Below are 12,883 nucleotides of genomic sequence, written 5' to 3' on the forward strand. Positions count from 1 at the left end.
GTAGGAGCACCATGTGGGCCAGTCTTAGGATAAAGTTTCAGTGATCTCATGGATTTTATCCAGCCTTACCAATTAGAAGATCATATGGTAATAAACTGACTCTCAGAAATCATAATCAGGTTCATGGAAAGCAATCTCACCAGCCCAGCAATTCCAGATTGAACCTGTCTCATTGCAAGAATATTAATGACAATTAGCTGCTATTTGAGTTGTGCAGGTGGTCTCCAAATGCCCTGGTGTGGGACAGTGATTTGAGGAGAAGGGGTGGGAGAGGAGAGGCAGCAACACTGGGAGGATCTGGGCATAAAAATATTGCAAACCATGTTTTGTACTGCAGTATTAGGTTAAATTAAAGTCGTGTTCCTGACATAGCTCTTGCCCAGCTAGATATGAATCATTACTACAAAACCAATTTCCTAATTATCCTTCCATTGCAGGGTAATGCAATGAGTTTTGTCAAGCTGTAATTTTACCCTGGTTTATTTCCAGGTCCTCTGTTTTCCCTAGAGACGTGCTCTGCTCTCCTCTGAGGTTATTTCTGACGTGATCTTTGGCAGCAGGAAAAGTGGTGGTGCATGGATGGATTCATCCATCCTCAGCTGCTTTCCCAGATTCCCAGGGAATTTTTGCTGGGAATGTATAAACTTGTACAGGTGTTGGATGGTCTCTAGCCAAACAAATCGTTTGTTTTGATGGTTGAATTGTTCTTCATGGCAGAGGATGGGAATATTTTTGTTGCTGACCTGCTGTATCATCTATTTTTAGGTGGTTTATATAAAACAGATGTAAAAAACACAGCAGTGGACCACGTTATGAGGAGGTTCCTAAAACCCCTCTGTATTAATAGACATCTCTGTCGGTACCTGTAGGTATTTGAGAGGTGAATTAGTGGAATTTGTGAGAAAAGTTGAAGCAGGGAGGTGTCGAAGGAGGAAGTTCTGTCACCCCTCACCTTCTGGAGGTGTGGATGTTCCTGTGCTGCACAAGGCTTCATCACTTGTGTTCCAAAACTCAATCTCTCTGTAGGAACAGGGAGAAAGACAAACCTGAGTGATGTGGCATCACCAGCGGGTCTGTCTGTGAGAACTGCACAACCTGCCCCTCCGTCCAGGGAGGGAAAGAAACCATTGGCACCATCCCGGGAGGGGAAGGATGGGAGAGTCCCCAGCTCCACTTAGTGGGCAAAGCACAAACAACACGTAACTACAACCCCAGCTGAAGCCAGCTGAACGGTGTCTAACCCCTCCAGCTAAGCCATGAGTTGGAAAAGCCTTTCTTTGGCCTCAGAGCACCATCCTGAAACCCTGGGCTCCTAGAGGAGGACCCATGGGAAGTCCTACAGGGGGTCATCTGGGTTTCTCTTGGAGTTAGAGGGATCATGTTGCTGCTCAGGCAGCTATTATTTGTTAGCCATGGTCAGAAATTGTGATTTTTGTTATTCAAATCTCCTACCCACAAGGAGCACCAGGAAAAGTCTCCTGAAGGAAAAGGCAAGGCTCAGCCTCACAGCAGTGGCTCCTCTCCAAGGGGGCAAAGGAGTTTTGTTGGTAGCTTTGGTTTTTTCTTGACTGCAGGAGAAGCTGCATAGGGATTTCCAGAAGGGTCATCAGATCCAGGGGAAAAGAAAAAACAGGATTTTAGTGCAATCATCCTTTCTGCTGATATCCAAAAAACATCTCAGTAGTGCTGTTGCTGGTTTAAGGGCAATTCATTAAATCATTTCCATTGGTCAGAACTCTGCCCAAATCACTTGCTTCATTCTCTAGTGCTTCTGCTTTTGGCATTTCACCAAGAAAAGCCTTTTTAAGTTATATCTTAATTAAAAGCACCCCCAGCTTGGCTGCAGCTCTCTCTGAAATGCTCCTCAGGCAACAGCCCTTCATGTGCTATTAGCTACCTCCTGACCCCATCCTCTCCTGGTGGCCAGGTCCATTTAAAATGACAAATTAACACAAATCATATAAACGCAGCACATTTTTAGGAGCCAGTTGCCATTGCACATTGTCCCGTGCTCCACAGGGATTTTGGGCGAGTTTCCTATATTCCCACAGGGATCTTTTTACTGAATAATCCCTTGAATCAGAAATAAAGGCTCCTAGTCCCAGGATTTCAGGATTACAGCAAACAGGCTGGCTCTCACATCATATAAAGTTTCATCTAAAGAAGTGTTCTCTTCCTCCATGTCAAGACCTGCCACACATTGAAGGAGCAGGGAACTAAAAGTGCTTTTAGCATCTGATTTCTTTTCCCTTATTCATTTTTATGAAAAAGAGTTGCAGAGGGATCAGGAACAATGGAGAAGGCCCCCTGTGCATTTGGAAAGGATGCAAAGAGAGGATGATGCTTGATGGATTGGCACTCTACTGTAAATATCCAACCTTTATGTATAGATGTATTTTTTAAAATTATTGCTTCTTGTGAAGTTCAGGTTAAAGGTGTTTCCAATCCACCACTGTTTACAAAAGTTGCTGGATTTTTTTTTCCCCATCCCCTCTGTATGACTGCTGCTTCCCTCACCCTGGGAAGCTGATGAGCCCTTAGGTAGCTGCACAGCAGATATTGGATTCTCAGTATAATTTTCAGCAGTTAATTAGCAGCTCTGCTTCTCACATTAAAAAAAATGGGAAGCTTTAATTAGACTCACAAAGGGACCTGAAAAACTAGCTGGAAAGTAGCTCCTCTGTGCCTGGGTAGGTGAGGGACTTGCATTGAAGTGTGGCTGTGCTTGTAACCTCTGCAGTGCTCAGAGAAAACAATTTTATTAGAGAAAAACAAGAGAAGGAGATGGAAGAGGTTCTTATTCACCACCTGAAGTGTGTCTTCTCTACTTGGTGCCCCACACTGGCTTGAAATGTAGTTTTTTTATGTCATTATTCTGTACCCACTGTCAGGAAGCTGCTCCTGCTCTTGCTTAGCTTTTTCCCATGGGATGTAGTTCTTTGCCCTTTCCATCCACCTTTGCTCACTGCAGTGTCTCTGGAAATGCTGGCAGCTTCCAGGTTCCCTTTTCAGTGCTGTGGCTGAGAAGTGTCTGCTTTGAACATCAGGAGTGAAACACAAAACCCTCGTGTGCTGATGGGCCCCAATTAAAATCCAAAAGCTGGACAGTGTTGAGAGGGGCTGGAATGTAGAATCAGAAGGGTTTGGCTTGGCAGGAACCTTAAGAAACATCTCATTCTACCCTCTGCCATGGGCAGGGACACCTTTCACTACACCAGGTTGCTCAGAGCCCCTTCCAACCTGGCCTTGGACAATCTCAGGAATGGGCTGTCCACAGGGAATGGGCTGTCCACAGGGAGTCTCTTAACAGCCGCATTATCAGCCTAAAGTTCTGTGCTGGTGCCAATATCTACTGTAGAAAGGGTTCTTTTGAGACTGGAAAAGATGCCTTGACTTGGCAATCCAGGCACTCTGCTAACAGCTCACAGTTAAAATGAATTATTACACTGTTGTATGCTTTAATCAGTTAATGAATATAACATTTTTGAATAATGCTGTTGCTAATATTTTCAGAGTCTCCCTAAGATACTCTTTGCTTGCATTAAATCCTTTCCTGACCTTAAAGTGACCGAGCCTTCTCAAGCCTGAGGCAATATGAAGGGTGAAGCAGAGGTCTGGGTGTTTCACTGCCTGGTTTGAGGGGCAGCTGGATTGCAGGGTCTGTGTTTGCAGTCTTCACACACAGGACATGCTGTGGTGCTGAAATATCTTCTGTGCTTTCACGTTCTTCATCCTGCTGGAATTCACTCCGTTTACAGAAATTTAAAATAAATTCATCAGGGTAAGGCATTTTCACTACGTTTTTTCTGCTAGAGAGCAGATGAAGAGGAAAAGGAGAGGCAGCTCTTGCCTGGAAAGGTGCAGGGAACTCCATCCAGAAGGTGTGGGATCAAAGAAATGGGATCACTGAGCCACTCCAGCCTCCCAGGCTGGGCTCTGCTGCTGTCCCTGCAGTCCCCCAGTGCTGGAGGGAAATTTACTTTCCCCTTTGGCTGTTTGGGTGGCTGCTACAGGCTGCTAAAATCCATTTAGCTGCTGCACATCTGCCAGAGCTCTGCCTGGGAGAGAAGTTATTACATTAAGCTGCAGATCTGAGAGATTGCAGTAATATTTTTGTACTCAAAGATGCGTTGTCCCGAGATGCCCCTGGTGGCAGGGGACCAATGCCCACCATGAATATTTATGTCCTGCCCTAATTACCTCCCAGCCCAGCTTTTGCAGCCATGCAGTGACGGCAAAGCTCCTTATTTTGGAAAGTAAAGTGAAGCTGCAGGGCAGGAAATGACCCCAGGAGAAGAGGGAAGGCTTTTTTGTCTCTCTCCAAAATCGTAACCTATTTTAGGACCAGCCATTGAGGGGATTACTATTTTATTAGCTGAAATAACCACAAACTGCAGCTACTCACCAAATCTTTGCAGCTTTCCACCTTCTTCTCTAGGGGTTGGTGTCTGGGGCCCAGAACAGGCTGTGACCCCCTTTTTTGCTGCCAGCCAAGGTGATGTGGGCACTGCTGCAAGGTACCTGCACAAAAAAAACCCAAAATAAAACACCTCACTAAACCAAGGAAGGAAGTTATTTAAAGGAGAAAGGGATAATTTTAGATAAATTTTAGCTGTTTTCCTCTATTCTGTCCTTCCCAGATGTCAGCTAAACTTAAGTATTAGTGGGAAGTGGGTATCAAACTCCTTGTATTCTTCAAGGGTCTTTAACCTTCATCTTCAAAATATCTCTGATATACACGAGAAGATGGCGTATTGGAAACAAGAAAAACAAGTCTTTTTTCTCAAATTTGCCTCAGATTGCACAGCCAGTGGACACCAGATCCTGCCTAGGAATCATTTCCCTCTAAACAATGCTGCAGGTCAAGGCTGGGAAGGGAAGGACCAGCAGCTGCTGATGCTGGAGCGTGACCTGCCAAATCCCCTCACTGTCCTTTCCATGTTATGCTCTGATTTTAATGCCACAGTGGAGCCAGGTCACTCACAGGAAGGAAATCTCCAGCTTTCATCACTCCAGTCATCTGATGCTGGGCTGTGTGGAATCTCCCAGTCTTTATTTATCAGCCATGTGCTGCTGGGCTTAGACTTAAAAAGCCATTACTGCACAGTACAGGCTCCCCCAGGATGCTGAGGCTGCAGGTCACTCAAACTGGGCAGGATGGGAGTTCTGGCATGGCCCTTCCTTGTTTGATGCCACAAAATTCCTGCCCAAGAAAGTCAGCCCTCCTCTACCACATCCCTGTGGGCTTTAGGCAGGGTCATTCTAAAATAAGTCGGGTTTGTTTTTATCTGTCACTCCCAGTGAAACAGAACTTTAACAGGAGGTTTGTGTGTAAACTCTGAGCTTCAGGATGGAGAGGATCTGTTTCAGAGGACCCTAGATCCATCCTGGAATTCAACATTTGATCTGTTTGGAGTTACAGCTCTGTCCTTCATACCTGCAGGCCACTAGGTGAGATGTCCATCACCAAATGGTGGTCACAGCCCTCGTGACCTGTGCAGATACCTCTGACCAGCAGCTTGTAGATAAATTCACCTGTAGTTTGCAAAGCACGGGGTTTAGCAGCCATCCCCCAGTGTTTAGGCTGTTTATGGGGCTGCAATTCTGCCCTCAGGCTGAGGCAAAGATTTTGTCAAATTGTACAGCGAGTTGGAAAGTGGGGGGAGGCTTTGGCTGCTCTGCAGCCTGAGAAATTCTACAGTGACTCAGAAAGGGAAATTTTCTGCCTGAGGAAACTGGCAAGATGCTACAAGCCATGAAAAGGGACTTGTCGCTGTGGTGGTGACTAGAAAGGTGAAAGGGAGATTGATGGAGGAGCTGAAATACTCGTCTGGCATGAGAAGGCATGAGAGGTTTGACTCCTCCAAATGTTAGATTGCACTCTGAGGGGTGCTTTGCAGTTAATGATCTGACCAGAAGACACTTTGATGGAATAAATGCATGTAATTACAGACATCTCCTACTTTTTCCTTCTGTTTTGGATGACAGTCTCTCCTCACGCAATGCTCCAGCATAATTTGCTGTGCACATTAATTAATGCCTGGTATAGAATGGAAAAATGTAGAAGCCTATAATGCAAATCCTGAAGATCTGCTGCCTGCACTACAGGGCAGCTCTTCCAGCACCTTGGGCTGTGTGGGGGTTTCAGACAGAGAAATCTCATTTTGTGCCTTTGATTCCACCAGCAAGAGATGTTTTGGCATTGAGTGCTGGAACAATTTTTGAAAAAGGTGAAAAGGATTGGATATTTCAATATGGAGAGATGCAGAGGAAGAGTCTTAAAGGAGAATGGGGCCTTCTATGTGTTTTGGGCCACAGGAGCTGTTCTGGCTGCCAGGAGCATCCTGCACATCCCCACTCACAGCAAGGAGAGCAGGCACCATGTCCTTCCCTGCCCAGAACTCTCAAACTGCTGCCACTTGCAGTTCCTTACTAGAAGAAACAGCATGGGAAGAGCTGAAAAAGGAAGAAAAAAAAAAAGAAAAAGAAAAAGAGAAACCCAGCATGGTCATTAGGATGAACTGCTTGGAGTTAGATAACCAGAAATGAGTTGCTAAGCAATGCTCGGGGAAAATGATTCGGAGAGAATGTCACGGTGTGTGATACCTAAGGAGGGAGAGATGTGTGTGTTTAGCAGAAATCATGCTCAGCTACCATGGCACAGCAAGCTGGGCACCAGGGCTGTTACAGAGAGGAAATGCAACATTTTGCTCTATGGATTATTACTTTTATTATTTACTCCTTTATTGTTGCTTGATGGGTTCTGGAACTTTCAGGGTCTGAGTCTGCAGAGGAGCTCATCTTGAGGATGCATCCTCAGCCTTCTGTCCTTGGATCTGCACAAATGTGTTTACTCCTCAGTTAAACAGATTTCCATCATTTCGAAAAGCCTGTCAAAACCATTTAGCCATGAAAAATCACTAATCACTTTGGATATCTTCAGAAGGAGGGTGTATTTGTAGAACTAATTAGCTCCTGTCAACATGTAATGTGTGCCTTTGCTTTCTCTGGTGTAGAAAACCATTCAACCCCAGCCCTGAGAGATGCTGGGCAGCATCAGGGCACTAAGAACTTGGAGGGGGTTGAGATCTCTGCTGAACAGTCCAAGGTTCTCTGGCTGCCCAGGCTTGGCGTGGAAACTATTGAAGGATTTTGGTGTCCAGATCTGGTCCTCAGCATAGATCAAGCTGCGAAATAGTTAACCAAAAATAGCCTCCTCAATAAAATTGAAACTCCTTTTTCTCCTGGCATTTTTTTCATGGTATCTATTTACAACCCCTTGTCTCTTACCCCGGCAGAGCTCTGAGTCGTAGCTAATGACTCAGAGCTGTGATATCACCGTGCTTGGCTCTTCTCCTCCTGCCGAACGCTGCGTGTCTGCAGCCCGTCCTTGCTGCCTTCTCCTCAGATAAACCCTGCCTGGAGCAGCACAAAACTCTCACTCCCTGCAGCCTCGCTGCCCCAGCACTCTGGGAAAGCCAGCCTGGCCCACTCCACCTCGTATCAAACCATCAGCAGCATCACTTTGGATGGCCCCAAAGAGCAGAGCCTTCCCTCCATCCCGTCAGCAGATTTCCAGAGGAACAAAGGCAGCTCTGTGTTATCTCCAGGCTGGACTCGCCTCTCCCAGGCACAGCCCTGGCTTGCTCAGAAATGTTTCTTGTTTAGGCAGGAGGAACAGAAAGCCCTGTGAGGAGTGTCCTTGTTGAAAAGGGATGTGTTGGGCTAAGCAAGCCTGGCGTTTCCACGGGCCAGCTCTGACATCGAGTGGGTGAAGGTGGCTCTGCCAAACCTGTGCTTAACCAGACCTGGATGGCCCCAGACTGGGGCTGATAAACTAAAGGATGATCCAGGCGTGTGAGCAGGGATTCATCATCAGTGAAAGTTCCATGGCCAAGCATCTGTGGCAGATGGGAACGGGACATGCCCTGTGACCCTGGCACTCTAAATTTGGGGTGGCTAAAGTGGAAAAGGTTTGGGATGGCTGTAGAGAAATCTGGCATTTTCTGTGTGGAGAAACTGGTGGGCTCATCTGGTGAGACCTGGTTTTGGAGGGGAGTTCATGGTGGTGGTAAAGGAGGGAATGCCCAGGGAGACCCCAGGTCCTTAGGGACACCCAAAGAGTCACAATTACTTGCTAGAACCAAACAAGAACTTGTGGTTATGACTTATTAAGGACAAACCACCTCAGAAAGAGGCAGACCAAGCTTCAAAACCTTGGAGATGGATTTTCCCATCTTATGTTGTTCCTCTGCCTTTTGGAGCGATGTTGAGTGCCCACGAGCTGGTGGCACAGCAGAACCTGGCACTCAGCACTGTGACAGAGCACAGACCTCAGGCCTAGCCTGAAGTGATTTTCCTTTTATTTTTTTGCTATAAAACAGCAGAGATCTGGGTCAGGACAGGGCTCCTCCTGCTGAGCTGTGACATACCCTGGGCTCATCAGTTAATCTCTGCCTGCTTTGACTTTTTGCTGGGTGTTACAGCCTTGTGAGGGCTTTGGGAGAATTAATGCCTATAAACAGCTTTGATGAGTGTTACAATTAAAGACAAATTGCAAGTTCGAGGAATTGCAATCAAACAGCTTGTACTGAAGTTGGTGGTGATTGTCCCTCAGACGCTGGAGGTCAAAGGGAGAGGTGTCTGTCAATGCCCCTGGCAGGATTCAGGCCTCTGGGAGACAAAGGGTTGTCCCCTCTGTCCTGGGAGGGGACAATGGCATGCCCACAGCACTACAACAGAAGGGATGTAGCTCAAAACTACCCTCCACCTGACAATTATCCTTATTTTTAGTTCTCTATGAATTTTCCCAGGTCAGAAGATCACAGGTCACCATCACTGTTTGCTTTAAAGACAGTGAGAGCAAGAAAATACTAATGAACACTTCATTCCCCAAGTATTTTCTTCTGTTTTGGACAGTTAAATAAGACTCAGACTGCAATTAGCCAGCCCAGTGTTTCTGATGCCCTGACCCTGGGTTTAGACAAGGGCCACAGTGCTGTCTCATTAAAGATCCACAGAGACATTTCTTTTCATAAGGAAGTCTAAGAAAATGCTGGTTTATTTAACAAATGTGTTTTCACACTGACCTTCCCGTAATTTGCATTCAGACCGTCTTATAAAATGCCAAAAAGGTTCTTAATGGCAATAATAAATAAATCATAAACCAAAAAGAGCCAGGAATATTTGCCATTTCTTCCCCAAGACTGTTAGTTCATCTGTAGAGTGTATTTTTGTGTTGGATTGTGGTTGTGTATTTTTTGCCCTGTGTAAAGGGGCTTTTCCCCTCCTGCTGCTGCCATTCTTCCCTTTCAGAATGAAATTCTGGGAAGTTCTCCCCTCTGCCCACCCTTCCATCTCTATATTTTAGACTAACTGGAGGCAAGAATTGATGTTGTTATGAAGATTTCTTTAATGGGATTAAACTTCTCATTTCCATCCTGAATAATTTATGGCCAGCTCATTCCCACTAGGTCTAACGAGGGGTTGTTAGCCTAATCATTTTCTTTTCCTGCTGATATTCCTTATTTACTTATAAACAGCAGTTTTATCCTCTCTCAACCTCCCATTTTTTTATTTTTTTTTAGCTAAGTAAGCCAAAATTCTCTATTCTTATAAAATTGTGCTCTCTTATTTCAGGTAAAAAAAGAAAAAAAAATCCATAAATGAAGACCCAGTTGGGATCCTGATCATCTGTCCCAGTTTATCTTTGCACAGCAGGTGAAATGCTGCTGTGTGGGGCTGCTGAGCAAACCTCCACTGATTTTAACATGATCACGGCCTCCTCTGCCAAATGTAAGTGTTTGTAAAGTCCTACAGAGGAGTTTGATATATAAACTGATTTTTAAGTGGGAGTTATTTATGTATAGCCACAGAAAAGAAGGTTTGACTGTTTAATTGAGCAACAGTTCAATTGAGCAACAATTTCCAGTAGTGGAATTTGTCCCTGCCAATGGCAGGGGGCTGGAATCAGATGGTCTTTAAGGTCCCTTTCAACACAAAATATTTGATGGTTCTGTGATTATCTGCAGAGCAGTTGCAGAGAAGAGACATCTGCATTGCTGATGTCCAAGTCTGACATTCAAAGGTGAGAGGTCTTTCAGGTGGCATTTCTGCTTAATTTTCACTGATGAAACCAATTTACAGCAATTTGTATGAAATTGGAGTGAATTTTCTGAGAGCTACTTCTCCAGTGCCTTTTACAAATGGCAATTCCACTTGAAAAAATAAGATTTTTCTTTGTCTGCCTTATCAAACCCCTTTACCAAACCTTCTTAACTGTGTCATGAGCTGTCCACATTGCAAAGTTTAGGGTTTTCACATCTTTTTCTGGGGCTTAGAGCAGACTGTTGTCAGCATGAGGAGCAAAGCTGTGCACAGGAACCACATCCATGGCTGGATTCCCCAGTTTTCTCTCCTGGATTATCTGTATTTCATATTTGAAGGCTGTACATGAATCATTTCAGAAAAGAGAATGCAGCTATAACTCAGGGAGAGCATGTATTTGGCACCCATCTCTGGTGTGTGAGATCTGTGCCAAATCTGCTGCTCTCTTCTGAGGCACAGGACAACGTCCCCGGTTTTGTAGCAGGCAGCAGCACCCACTGAGCACTTCAGAAATCTGATCTATTTTCTTCTGGAAATCTGATGGAGTGTTTGAACTACACGACTGGGAATGATTTTGAAAAAGGCTGCTAGGCAGCCTTGTTTGCTTTCTGAAACCTTTTGAAAACACCGGTTTTAGGAAAACCAACCGCAACCCTGGCAGAAGGATTAATTCATCTGTTTTCTTATGGAAAAATAATTACTAGGGAGATCTTTCAAAGCTCCCAAGGAGTCAGCAGAGAAGTCTTCCCCAGAGGTGTTGTCTGTGACAGCCAATCTGGCTGTGATGCTGTAAAATCCATCATCCCTCTTGGCTGGGGCAGCGAGCAGGAGGAGACACCTCTGCGCTGGCACCTGGAGACCCAAAGCTGCTGCTGAGGCTTTCCTTTTGCTGAATATATTGAGAAATGCAGCATCTGCCACGGCTGGTGCTGATGAATATATATGAGGGAGATGGTTTTTATTTGAAATATTCCCGTTCTTCATTAGTGGGGATGAGCAGTGGCCCAGAGGGAAGCTCAGCTCAGCGCTGGTGGCGGTCCCTGGAGCCTGGCAGTGGCAGAGGGTGGGAAATGAAGCATTTTACATCTAAAGGAAAACTGAAGCGGTGGTGGCAAAGGGAAGCAGGGGAAGAATGTAGAGAAAAGCCTTGCAGGAAAGCTGTGAGCACATGAGGGGGTTGGTGCTGGGGCTTCAGAGAGCTCAGGGAAATCCCAGAGCTCTGCAGGGGGAGTGAGATGGTCCCGGTGCCGGATCATCCGTGACGGCTGCTGGCAGGAGGTGCCTGGTGGGGCTTTAATAACTATCAGCAGGCTGCTGTAAAATATCAGTTCTCCTGGGAGGAGAGCCCCAGGCCAGGGGGAGAAATAGGAAGAAAAATAGGAAGAAAAAGGAAAAGGGATGGGGAGGCAGCAGAGCTGGGCTGGGTGGCTGAGCATCAGAGCGCTCAGCTCACCTCTACCTGCTCTGCTCCAGGGCAGGTGGGATGGATCCTTGGCAGGGACTGCCTGTCTTGAGTTGCTTTCCCACTAAACAAGACATTTTTCATTGCACATTTCCACAGGAAAATGTCAGTTCCAGACAAAAAGTAAAAAGAAAAAGTGATGGTTGTTTTTATTGTTATCTGCTGTCTGTTCTTCCTTCAGGCTCTCACTTTTCTCACTGTAAGGTCTCCAGGCAGGGATTTATTCACCACTTTCAGATGATTGGCATGAAGGTACCATGCCAGCAGAAATAATTATCCATACTGATAGGAGTTAATATCTTACCTAGATTTTTTCATTTTGGAATAAAATGGAAAAACTGGACAACCAAAATTCATATTGCTTTTATATTCTTTTGAAACTTCTTTTTTAATTGGTTGGATTCAAAATTTTTTTGAGGGGAAACTCATTTTTCATACCAAAAACCTGTAAGCAAGGATTTTTCTCCAGGCATATCTTGTCATGTGAATTTTACGAGCTCTCCACACAAATGAAAAGGTCAGGTAAGTGACAGTGGAGGTAGGATTGACTCTTTTGTTCAAGAGGATCCTGTCTTTACAGTTTTGAAGGTATTTCTGGCTTTGAAGAAGACCTCACACATTTCTTTTTCCTAATTCTCAGCCTGTGGCTTCTTGCTTGTCAGGAGGTTCTGGACATTGGAGACGTTTGGCCTCTAAACCTCAAGGAAAATCAATGTGCCTTCAGCCAGGAGAAAGGAGATTTCAGCTCCTCTTTTAGGTACTTGTAAAACAATCGTGTTACTCCTCTGAGTTTTCATCCAAAGCCCTTGAAAATCAATTGTTCCATGAGCAGACAAGCTGGCAGCTTGTGCTCTGCCTGGTCCCATGGGTCCTCTGTCCTGCCCTGCCACCTCTCCCTGCCCAGGTCCACATGGGTCCCCAGTGCCATCAGGGACCTCAGGCAGGAGGTTGCTCTTGCCTTTCTCTATTTCCCTGCCTGTTCCCTCAGTTTCTTGAAACCTGACCAAATGCAGCACTCTGGGAGCATCACTGCCACTGTCACAAGGGTGGTGGGAGTGGGGCAGGCCAGGCAGGAGAATGCACCAGAGGACCTTTGCCTCTGTCAGTGTCAGGGCAGCCACTGTCTCCCTTCACTTGCAGAGCACAGTGCAGCCATTCCCCAGCACAAACATCCCCCTCTGACATCCCCCAGTGCATCCCTGTCCCCACTCTGCTCCCCAGGGGCTTGGGGTCACCTTTGTAGTGGGTTTGTTCAATGATTAGCGGGGAACCAGAGGGGTTATGCTGTTTGTGTTGGCATGTGCTGTTTTGTGG

Source organism: Sylvia atricapilla, chromosome 10, assembly GCF_009819655.1.
Source record: "Sylvia atricapilla isolate bSylAtr1 chromosome 10, bSylAtr1.pri, whole genome shotgun sequence".
NCBI classification, from domain to species: domain Eukaryota; kingdom Metazoa; phylum Chordata; class Aves; order Passeriformes; family Sylviidae; genus Sylvia; species Sylvia atricapilla.